Here is an 11,387-nt window from a genome sequence, read left to right on the forward strand (position 1 = left end):
ACAAAGAGTTACTGTATGGAGAGTGGACCTCTGAAGGAGGGCTAGAGGGTGAGCGAATACAACAGTCGGTAGGGCCCAGAGCCTACTGTCTGGCACTTCTAGCCATAGCCCATGATATTCCCTTTGCAGGTCATATGGGCATAAAACATACTAAGAAATGTATTATACAGAATTTTTATTGGCCTAGGATTTCCAGGGATGTAACGAGATACTGCAGGACCTGTGAGCAGTGAAAAAGGAGGAGAGGCAGGAGACAAGGTCAAAGCTTCTTTGGCTTGTTTGCATGCAATTAAGGAGCCATTTCAAAGAGTAGCTATGGATATTTTAGGGCCTCTGAGTACCCCAAATTCCACAGGGAAGAAGTGTATCCTAGTGGTAGTAGATTATTCTACCAAATATCTTAAGGAGTTAGCCCTGTCCTCTGTTGAAGCAGAAAAGGTGACAAATGCTTTGCTAGAGATTTGGAAAACCTACCCTGCTGAAAAAGAAATACTGACTGAAGTGTCAATTTCATGTAAGACCTGCTGGCTTGTTTATGGGAGTGCTGTGGGGTGAAATGCCTAAAGACCACCCCAGACTAATGGTCTGGAGGAGAGGTTAAACTGTACACTAAAGACCATGCTACGGGCATTTGCAGACCAGTTTAAGGAGTGTGACAAATATCTGTCCCATCTGCTGGTTGCTTAGAGAGAGGTGCCCTAGGAATCCAGTTTTTTTACCCTTTGAGAAGTTGTATGGGCATAGAGTGAGGGGGGCCTCTAGATTTGATTTGTAATGGAGTGGGAGGGTGAATGTGAATCCCACAAGGAGTCTATTGTGGCACATGTCCTAAACCTCAAGACAATGCTCAGGGACCTCATGGGCTTAGCCCAGGAGAACCACACAGATGCCCAACAGCAGAAAAAGGTGTGGTATGACAGGAATGCTCAGTCTAGACAGTGTGTATTCTGTGGGGCAGCAGGTTATGGTTCATTCTGGTCAGACACAACAAGCTGCAGACAGCTTGGGAGAGACCCTTCAAAGTGGTAAGGAAGGTCTGTGATGTTAACTACAGGACAGAACTAGGCATGAGGTAGGGGCACTAAATGTACCATGTTAACATGATGAAACCTTACCATGATAGAGGAGGACCTTGTGCTGAGTATTTGCAGTAGAAGGCATGAGGAGTATGAGGGGAATCCATGGCTACAGCCAGCCAGAAAAATACTAAATTACTGTGTAAGAGCCTAGGCTTGCAGGCATATGATAAGACTGTGCAATACTGTAATGGGGTCAGCAATGCAAAGGCAGCTGGACTCTCATGATGGGGTATTGGGCAATACATTCCCAGGTAGGCTCATCCCTCTCAAGCAATGTTTAAGGGTCCCTTGATATATCAGCTTCAGTCTTCAAAAGGGGTGATGAAAGGAGATACTGCCAGCACAGCTAGCTGGAATTTTGTAAATTGTCATTTGTGAATATCAAAGTAATTTAAACAAGATGCTAGTGTTACAAATCTATTTGAACTGTAGGTCATGTATCTATCAAACTGCTCTGTATAGGATGTTTGTGCTGGAAAGGCTTTTGCAAAGTGTTGTGCTTAAAATGTATCCATAGTATGTCTTAAATGGAAGAGAACCAAAATTTACATAGGTTCACAGGTGTGTACTAGGCTAATGGCCCTGGAGCCTTTACAAATCTAGCCCAAACAAAAAACTGCCCAGGCACCATGCCACCCAATGTTAGTTCACAGTGCCCATATCCAGTAGTGCAACTGAATGATCCCTGGAGTGAACTTGTTACCCATCCACTCGTCAAGATTTCTCTTGAAAAGGGCCAATAAGGTGCTCTGCTTGACATGAATGGGAAGCTTATTCCAGAGTATGGGCAGTCTTTGGAAGATGAACCTGTCCCTCCAGCATATTCTGCTAATTGTGGTAATGAGGTTGTGATATCTGGAGCATGTGGTGCAGGGCGATTGGGATTTCTTTAGGTGTAGCATTTCAAGTAGGGCTGGGTCAGACATGGCTCTGTAAATCAAGCAGAGATCATCTCTAAGTAGACGATAAGAGACTAAGAACAGCTGAAGTTTGAGTCTGTCCATGTCAGACATGTTTAAGGCCTAGGATCCTTTTTGTGAGGCACTTTTGTGGCCTCTCCAGCTGTTGTAGTTGTCTGGTCGGGTACATGCCAAACGGGGCATTATATTTGATGATTGGTCTAATGAGGGATGATTAGAGAGGGATGCTGACCTCTTTCTTCCTAGATGCGAAATGTTTGGCTACAAGAATGTACCATGTAGAAGGACTTTGCCCACAGTGGCAATGTGGTGGTCAAAGATGAGGTGGCTGTCGACTTGGGTGCCAAGATCTCTTGGGGCCCCTTCAGTGTTCAGTGGACTCCCCTAAACATGGTATTTTGTGGGAACTGAAATTTTTTTCCAAACGGGATAACACATTTTTGGTGTTAAGCTTCAGGCCATGGATCAGACTCCAGTTATTGGTCTCGGAGAGGCCATTTTGTAGGATGTCTGAATCACTTGGCGAGTTGATAATGACTCCTAGCTAACTTGTTCAGCCAGAGTCCTTCTGTGCTGGCCTGAACTTCTGAGAAGTAGACGTCAAACAGGAGATGGCCCAGGACTGTGCCCTGTGGGACTCCACTCATGACTAAAATAGACAGTCATGACTTGGAATCCGCAACTTTCACTCTGTTGGTCCCATCTGTGAGCCAGTTTTCAACCCACCTAGTGATGTAAGGATTGATGCCTAGTTTGGTGAGCTTCTCAATGACACCTCAGTGGGGAATGGTATCACAGGCCTTGGCCAGATCGAGGTAGGCTGTATGCACTGCCTTACCCTCATCCACAGCCTTGGTGACTACCTCGAAGAAGTCAACCAGCATCTCCTCTTGACAAAGCCAAACTGTGTGGGGTCAAGAGTTTGGAGATTGCCTATATCATTGTTAAGCAGGTCCATGATGATTCACTACACAGCTTTGCATACCAACCTTGTCAGGCTAATGGGGCGATAGTTCCCAGGGTCTGTAGTTGCTCCCCCTTTATGGAGCAGGATGACTGTAGCAGTGCACCATTTGTTAGGGACATAGCCTGAGGTAAGGGTGTGACTGAACATGGCACGAAGATGTAGCTCATGTAGAATGCAGCCAGGTATATCAGGTCCCATGGATGCTGTATTCTTGGCATTGGACAATTAAGCTTTTACCTGTGCTGTAGAAATGGTGGGTACCAGGCTTTCATCTGGTACTGCAATAGGGCCCTTGGGGGGGGGGGTAAAGTTGGCACTGAATCTGTCAGCCAGTATGTTGGCTATATCTGCTGGCTCAGTAAAGGAGGCACCATCGTGCAATAACTCTGAGCAACTCAGGGTATTGCCTTTCAGGTTTTTGATATAGCTATAGAAGGCTTTGTGGTTGTTTTTGGTGTCTGCCGCAATTCTGCCTTCATAGCTGGCTTTAAAGGATTTGATAAGAGATCTCAGCTTTTCATTGAGACTGATACGGGAGGTTTTCCAGTCTTACTTAATTTTTTTTCTGCATGTTTCTTCCTTCTGTTGTAGAGTTTGATGGCTGGAGACCACCAGATTGGCTTCCTTTTTTGGGAGGGGAGCATCTTGGCTCCATTTGGTATGGCAAGGTCCATGCATTTGTGTACATGCACATACAGTGCACTGGTGTATGATTCGGCAGTCATGCAGCTATTTTCTATTAGCATAGGTGCCAAGAAGTTAGCCACCTTAGGAGCCTAAAGTCGGATTTAGAGAAGTTTTTAGGGTGGCCACCTTAGCTGGGGGTGTAGGTGAGATGGAGATTTCCATGGTGATCAGTTTGTGGTCAGATTTAACCAGGGAGGAACTAACTATGGGTGTGGAGCAACATTCTCCTATGTTTAACCAGGTCAAGAATGTTGCTTCCTCTAGTGGGGTCAGAATGAGCCAGCCCAGGGCACTGTAATTGATAAATTCCAGAAAGTGTTGGACTTGTACATTGGTACTTGAATAGTTTGTCCAGTTGATGGAAGGGTAGTTGAAATCACCCAGTATGAGAGTATTGGGTTGGACCTTGATAGATTCTAGGCTGCTTAGGCAGCTAGTGTGCGAGTCTAGGGACATGCTTGGGGTTCTGTAGCAGGCTATGACTTGTACTGCAGTCTTACCCAGTGTTAGTTGTATGTGAAGTATCTTGGATGCATTATGTTAGGCTACCAGTCTAGAGGTGTACGTATCCTTTAAGAATATGGAGACACCACTGCCTTTGGAGCTTCCGGCCACATTCTGGGGCCGAAAGGTATGCAACGAGTTGTAGCCTGGTAAAGCAGGGGTGCTTTCTGCCTCTTTAAACCAGATCTCAGTTACAGCACAAATGTCAACATTCTCCATTTTGAGGAAAGCTTCGAGTGAGTGCATCTTGAGATTTAGACTTCTAGCATTGAGCAGCATGACCCTCAGATTGCAATAGTCTGTAGCTGTTAGTGGAATTTTGGTCTTTGGAACAATGCCTAAAAAGGCACTATAGGGGTGGCAAGAGCCTTAGCAAGCATCTGGAATCCCAGGGGTGATAGATGCAAGTCCATCTCTGGCAAAGCATTGAGGTCCGTCGATCATGTCATCCCAGGCAAACATACTGGATTCCTTTAGAATGACATCAGAAACTTACCCAATTGTTTAAGTCAATCATTTTCTGCTCATACTGTGGTATCATTCTGGGTGACGGTAGAATACTGCAAAGGGCTAGGGTCATACCTGCCTGGGCCACATAATCCAAGAGTTCCATCATATCTCTTTTCATGTAGTCCAGTGAGGTGTCTCTGGTCATTCACACCCACATGGACAATGACTGAGTCATATTTGTACTTGTGAAGTAACCTGAGTGCATGTGTTATGTAGCGGATTCTGGCACCTGATAGACAACTGACTGACTATCACCTTCTCCTTGTTCAACTTAGTGAGTGGGACATCAATCACCTACGATTAGTACATTGGTCAAAGTTTTTGCCTTAAGGGGCACACTGGTGGTGAGCTAGGTGTTCTGGTGTTGGCACTCTGGTGGTCACAAAGGTGGGTGGATGGTTTGCGTTTCTGAGTGTGGGTTATGATGGTTGGTGTTTTGCAGGGCTGTGTTCTATATTGTGAGTTGCAGTTGTTTACCTTCTCCTCTTGACCAGCTAATCAGGTCTTGGTTGGAGCATGCACTGCTTCCATTTTGGTGATACAAGTGCATTTCTCACAGGTATGAGCGTTGGGAGGTAAGAGAAGTGGGTTGTCTGTGCACATTAGACAGTTGCCATACTGTCTCAGAATGCCCAAGTGCACCAAGTTAGGAGAAAGCACAGGAAAATTGCCCTACAATCATACCAGGAGGGGTGATCATAACTAATAAGTACGGATGCTGTTACTGCATAGGAACAGTTAGTGCTGATAGCACAAGTGTGCTACAATAAATGCTACAAAAGCCTGTTAAAGTGCCAGCCAATTATGCTAATTGAACTGCAAGTAGTAGAAGAACAAGCTCGTTCTAAGGGGAAAATTGAAGAGCAAACTTTCTGGAACTGGCAATAGTTTACATCAGCTGAGCACCGCTGCACAGTGTGCAAACATAGACTTTTAAAGTTGAAAGGCATGGAAAAAAATGCCCAAACGTCCAATAAAGTACAATTTCTAGACCAGAAGCCATCTTGTGGTAGTTACCACTCCCACTGTTAAGCTAGAAGGCTTCCCTCCAACACAGAAATGTCTGGGGGGGCACAGAAACTTAGAAAACAGTCCTGGGTGCAGCAAACCTGTATCTGGACTAGACTAAATTACAGGAAAGATGGGAAACAAGCTTAGAACTTTTTTTGCAGAAAAACAGAACAGTAGCAAAACACTTTAAATGCAGTACAAGCTAGCACACGAGTGTGTAGCAATATTAAGACATACAGTTTAAATAAATGCAGATAAATTATAAACCAGCAAAAAACAAGTGCAGAGAGCAGTAAATTACGAAAAAAATCTAAATGGAGGCACTTTGAGAATCTCTTTTCTCCTTGTTGCTCTTGTAGTCTACAGGATGCCAAAACTGGATCCGGAACTTAAACAAGGTTAAACCCATGTAAACACGAGACATTAAACCAGCAAGTTGAAAGACAAAAAAAAAAACTGCCCAACACAGCTAATAAACTACAATTTCTGAGCCAGAAACCACTCCTCTTGTGGAAGATGGGCTGCCTAAAGCTCAACACTCCCACTGATAAGCTAAAGGCTTTCATCCACCACAGAAAGGTTGGGGGGCTCAAAGTTACAAAACAGTCCTAGTCTGCAGGATGCCAAAACTGGATCCATGGAGCTTAAACAAGCGCAAACCTGCATACAATGCACTATTGTAACTGTTTAATTGTATACATTTTAACCTCTTGTATTCCAGTTTCCACTGTTGACTTCAGTCCAGCAAACTTTAGAAAAATATCCAAAATTAAATTACTTTATAGGCTACACTATAAAAGATGTTATCCTTCAGCTTTCAATGCAGCTAGAGACACAGTCTATACTAGGAAGCTTTCTGTATTGTCTTCAGAGGGAACTAATTACTACTTCTGAAAGTATAGAAAAATGCAATTTTAGGACTTCCAGCACCGAGATTTGGTTAGCTTGCCTGCACTTTGTTGATGCCTCTTAGTGTTTTTGCTGAAAATTGATGCCAGTGCAAGTTTTACCACTGTATGTTGAATGCAGCAAGCTGGTGGTGCAGCTTTGTCCTCTTCTCCACTGTAGTACAACTGTGGAGTTAGCATACATCATTTAGAATGTTGCAAGGGGCACATCGCCTACATTTCAGATGTAGAGGGGACTCCACCCAATACAAAAAAGGATTACAGTTTTTTGAAATTGCAAAGAAAGAAATACACAGAAAAATCTTTGTTCATCCCCTCCACCCAAAGTGTGACATCTGCAGGAGGGATAAAGATTTTCAGACGTTTCCATCTGAAACGCATTCGAAGGAAATTAGGTGAACTTTATATTGTTAGAACAAGGAATAAATAGCGGATAACCAAAACACTAATGACTAGGTTGGACTACAGTTACTACACTGATAGGAAAAGCGGCACAGGACCTGCACCCAAAGATGGTGGTATTTCTAAAGCAATGCATGAAATATCAAGCACTTTAAACCAGCTCTAATGCAGAGGGATGCATCCCCAACTATAATCTCAGCTGCCTGCATTCACACAAGTTTGACTGCTGGACTTCCCAAGCAAGTAAGAAAAGTGAACAACCATGGTCAGCTTGCCCACTGAAAGTTGCAGACAGTATCTGCACTCTAGCACCACCTGCTGGAAAAAGGTGGACATTGACCTACACAAACCATGGATGAGGAGTCAACCCACCATCCTCAACTCTTGCCCCCTCCCCCACCCCCCAACAGAAATACCTTTGTGTAGCTTGGAAAGGGAAAAAGTGATCAATAGAGTAGTTGGCAGTTTAGAAGGTAGGGCAATAAAAATGCATCTCAATTACTTAGTTTGGTTTGGGGGGGGGGGGGGGGAGCTATAAAAAAAAAAAAAAAAAAAAAAAAAAACACCTTTCCCACTACTAAAACATACCACAAATCTGTTTATTATGAATTAAAAATGCTTGCATACTGCTGTATCTGGAAATGCACAAATTCTTTTGGGAGATTTAAAAGTCTGAAAACAATGGCCTGCCACAGCTTATTCTCCTAGTTCAAATTTCCAAATATACATACAAATTAAATGTCAACAACCAACTAGCATTATCTGCACCCAAAGCTGGTCTTGAATTCCAGAGTTTAATTCGGAATTACACTAACAGCAACGTTTAGCTAAAGCGGGTTGTGGCCCAAGTAGCACAAGAGCATAACAATTAGCACTACTGTCTTACAGTAGGTGGTTCTAAGCTGAGGTCTTCCCTGCAAAGTCTGCATGCCTTCCTTGTCTTCATAACTATTTACCAGATGCCCCGTTTTAATCTCACATTCCACAAACATGTCACAGGTTAACTAAGGGTCTGTGTCAGACCATCGAATGGCTACATTGCTGAACGTTTCAACTCGACAATGCAAGTCTCAACAGTTCTGACTGAAATCGCATTATAGTAGGGATCAGAAAATTTGCCCTTTTACCCACTGTAGTGTGATCTCAGTGGTATATACAACTAGCAGGGAGTGTGGAGGTTTGACGGCCTGCATGGTTGAGGAGATGATGTTCAACAATGTAGCTGTTAGATGGTCTGAGATAGACCCGTTAACTAATGATCACCCAAACAGCCTGCAGATAGGTGTCTGTGTATGTATTGTGCAGAAGACTGGCACACTATCCAACATAGGTTTCTCTGCCTTGCACCCAGTGAGTGTCAGGAAGGGCTCAGGCTCCCCTCCAACCATAAAATGGACACAGTGGATAATTTGAATGAATGGTACCCTTTCAGAAGGTTAGCTCTCACTTTCAAATGAAAGTACTTGGAAAAGCATCAATAAAACCCTTTTGGTGCCTCAGCTTTAAAATGTTTACCTTTCAATTACAGTTCAAGAAATGCGAGCAGCAGCTATATGAATTTCTGCCCATAAAAGAAAAGGACAATATTCAGAGAAAGTACGTAATGTATATAGATAATAAAAGTGAGAAAAAAAAATAATCTCCTCTCCAATTCAAAAGGACACTGTAGATTATAGCAGCAGCAGAAAAGCGGCACTGCACATTGAACAGATAACCAACATGCATTACATAATATGCAAATGAGAAACCGCATGGAGAACAAAATTAATGCAAGTTACAGACAGCTATAATGTAAACCAAAGCCACCTAATGAAATTGATAAAAAATAAATCCAAAACCAGCCATCAGTGAACCTAACTCCAGAAAGGAACTGCAGTAATTTAAAACACCATGGATCACAGCACCAGGTTTTTTTTTTTTTTTTTGTTTTTTTATTTAAGCTTAAAAAAAAAAAAAAAAAAACGGTTTGATTAGCTTTTTCATCAGAATACCTAATGAAATTGCTCTACATCATCACATGGTGAATTAAATGGAGAAATCCACTGTGCTGCTGTGGAAGCATACAAGTTCAGTGTTTTAGTGTGTACACACACCACACACACAGGCTGCTATCATGATATCATCCATAAAATGCTCCTTTGCTGCACCAAAGCAGTTGTTGGGTTATACTAACAGCAATATAACCCAGCAGGGATTTGCAACATAGCAGAACTCTTAGGTTCATACATTCATAGGTGTGTACTAGGCTAATGGCCCTGAAGCCTTTACAAGCCTAGCCCATAGGATTACCCTGGCATGGTCACAAAAGCACCAGGCTGCTTCTCATTTATACACAGGTTAGGACCACAATGCAGTTCAGATGTTTTGTGAATTGTGCTGTGCATTCCTGAAGACCAGTCTAGACAAAGTGGTCCACAATGGTTATTTTTTTTTAATTGAAGACATAATGCAGCTATGTATCCATACATACACTTAAGATTCATGCTGTAATACTGAACACCTTTCTAGGTATTTAGATGGGATACACAGTATTAGACTATTCTGCACTATAAAACATAGTGCCCACGTTTACCCAAAACAAATTTGCTGTCTGTAGCATGGAGACAATTTTAAGTATGTGCAATTTATGAAAAGGGTGATTATGTTTCTCCTAATAACTGCCTAACCAATAGGAATCCAGTAATGCAAGACTTTGTGCATATTTACTAGTAGCATACAGCACTGCACTAGCAGATTCTTGGTGAATGGCTCCAAACATTCCAGTAGTAGAAAACTAGGCCACTTACTCACCAGTTAGGACAGTCATCAGTAACTCAAAGTTCCAAACTTGGGTTAATTATGCATAGTTCATGGCATGGAATAAAACAACTTTCTCCCTAGAGTACCTACTGTATTGTTATTTGTGATCATCTCAACAGTGCACAGTGACATAATACTGTGAACCCCACCCATTTTAGTAAGTCTGCCACAGCCCAAGCACTGCACCTTTAAGTGCTTCTGACAACAAAGGGTTCTGCTGTTGTGTGCTCTGCTCTACATACTGCAATATACACACAGCACCAGATGTCAAATGTACATTGCTTATGAACCATACATTTGTTAGTGTGCATCCTATATAGCTTTTGCAAAAAGTTAGAGTCCAAGATTTGTTTTTCATGTGCCGCATGAAAAATAATATTCCTTTGCAATGTACATTACCTCTCTTTCACATATAGAGAATTATATCAAACATCTGTGGTATGTATAGAGGTAGATAAATAAAACGGAAATGGTACAGTTTACTTTACTTGTAGTTGAATTTGGTTTACAAAGGCAGAGCCCTGATCTACACAGATCTTTTTTCAGACTCTGTTCAGGAGTAACGTCTGGCCAAGTGACTTGTTTATAGTCACAGAGTTGGGCAGTAGAGGTTGCGGGACCAACCTTGGACCACAAGAAACCGCTTATTAACGGCTCCTTAATTCCTCTACATCAACTGACAGACTTAGTCATGCATTCTTTCAAATTCCAGGGTGGTTCATTTTACCAAATGCTCAAATCTTCAAATGTTTGCATTAACAAGAAGTAAATGAGGTCTTCATATAGGTGGGAGTGTTTGTGTGATGTCACTCCATCTTACAGTGTAACAATCCATTCCCCATATTGTATCACAACTGCCAATCATCCCATATACAGTCAAGTTTCTTGCCATTCTTGACCATGATTTCCTATTCATTGGTAGGTACTAGGCTATTGGCCCCAAGGCCTATATAAGCCTAGCCAAAAAGGTACCCTGGCTTTCACCACCCAAGAAAATTAATTTTCCTGTGTCCCTGTCGAGCAGAGCCACAGAAGTGATCCCCAGGGTGAATTTCCTATTTCCCATCCGATCATTAAGATTTTTCTTGAAGAGTGCTAATTAAGAGCTTTGTTTGATATACATAGGTAGTTTGTTCCAGAGTACGGGAAGTCTCTGGGACAGGAATCTATCCCTCCAGCATGTTCTGTTTATTGTGGCGACAAGGTTTAGGTCCCTAGAGCATGTAGCTCAGAGGGATTGGGATTTCTTTAAGTGGAGCATGTCCAACAGTTCTGGGTTTGACATAGCTTTGTACGTTAGGCAGAGATCACCTCTGAGTAGGCAATATACGACAGGAGTAAAGCTGGAGTTTTTGAGATGGTCTGCATAGGGCATCTGTTTGAGGCCGGTAATCCTCTTTGTGATGTATTTCTGTGGCCTTTCCAGTTGTTGTAGAGGTCTTGTGAGGTACATACCAAAAGGGGAGTTGTACTCCATAATGGGTCTGATGAGTAGAGGGGAACAATGACCTCTTTTTTCCTTTATGAGAAACCTTTTATGGTGAGGTATGCCACTTAGGATTTCTAGACTAATGTGGTGATGTGATTAAAAGGAGAGACT

Source organism: Protopterus annectens, chromosome 13.part0, assembly GCF_019279795.1.
Source record: "Protopterus annectens isolate FY-2018-M chromosome 13.part0, PAN1.0, whole genome shotgun sequence".
NCBI lineage: Eukaryota > Metazoa > Chordata > Ceratodontiformes > Protopteridae > Protopterus > Protopterus annectens.